The following is a 1,255-nucleotide window of genomic DNA, read 5'->3' as shown; positions in this document are numbered from 1 at the left end:
CGGACTGCGTAGGTACTTTGACGTCAACCAAAAAAAATCGACTTGACCTAAATTAATTTAGATATATTTAATGTTGTGACAATTCTAGTATGCGGGTTAAGGTGCTTCGTCAATAATAAATGACCTAAAAGATTGATTATCTATATGATGCCTTGCCAAAAAAAAATATTCGAATTTCACACAGTACACTAACTAATGGCTCGTTAACATTAGCAAACAGCCTCTTTCTATAATAATTGTTGTTTTTTACTTAAACGAACAATTCGTTCCAAATGTGGCTGAACAGCCTGAGGAAGCCATTTCTGGTCTCCATTAAAAAGTGTGTTTATTTTATTAAGTTCCATTGCAACAACAACTGACTGCTGCAGTCAGATGGTTCCCTACCGGAACGGAAGTTACCTAACAATTGTTTATTTTCAATTTCCTCTATTACGGTCTTTCGTTTGCATTTAAAAATGTGTCTTACATATTGGAACATTGAAATATGTCCGGGGCGATTTTGCAATCATTTTCAAGCGAGAATGATCCGAGTCTTCCGGCGCCTAAAGGCCTCTAGTGAAATGTGGGATTTTGTCAATAACCACCTAAATATAGAAAAAGAAGTAAAGAGGGTTAGAGGCAACTTGCACCTATTTTAAGCAACGCACGGTGTTTTGTCTGCCTGCTGCACGTGGCTGCAGGGAAAGCTGTGGCACGTGTCATGTCACATAAAATTACTGCGGCATATTGAAAATCCTGCTCTGGTTCTAGCAAGCTCCGGATTCAATCAATTATTATACCAGGGCTGATCTAGTTTAAATCCTGGCCTTTTTCAGGCTTCCAGCATGAGGCCCTGCATCTTCTCCTTGAGCAGACGAGTCGTATTTTTTCGTTAAAAGAGTGTTTTTTCTCGCGTTTACAATCATCCCAGCCCAACCAGCTGGAATGCGCTTCTCATAAAACAACTTGAGATATCCTGGTATACATGTGCATTTCCGATTGTGCGTTTAAATATACCGACCCCAGTAACCGCCACACGAAAATAACACCCGTAATTGGCAATAAAAGTTAAAGAGTTTGCCTTGCTCAAGACGTACGTAACTTATTTCTGCACATCCAGGTGAACAACGTTTCGAGAGCTTAGAAAATATGGTGCCCGTCTAGGGTTTCAGCCCCAATTAATTTTAAGTGAACATTTCTACATGAACTTGAGTCCAGCTGAATGAGGCCTCGAAATAGTTCTATTCTATTAAAGTGATCAAATTAGATGTTTGGA

The 1,255-nt window shown here is 39.4% G+C and overlaps 1 protein-coding gene across 2 annotated transcripts in view; it reads right to left on the bottom strand.

Annotated features, from left to right (window-relative positions):
• The window catches only part of LOC109539337 (collagen alpha-1(I) chain), a 26,316-nt gene that overhangs the window by 10,005 nt on the left and 15,056 nt on the right, over window positions 1-1,255 (bottom strand). The window lies entirely within an intron of this gene.

Source organism: Dendroctonus ponderosae, unplaced genomic scaffold (assembly GCF_020466585.1).
Source record: "Dendroctonus ponderosae isolate FM_Combo_2020 unplaced genomic scaffold, Dpon_F_20191213v2 Dpon_F_20191213_9, whole genome shotgun sequence".
NCBI lineage: Eukaryota > Metazoa > Arthropoda > Insecta > Coleoptera > Curculionidae > Dendroctonus > Dendroctonus ponderosae.
Note: the sequence above shows the minus strand (reverse complement) of the source record. Positions and strands in the feature narration are given on the sequence as shown.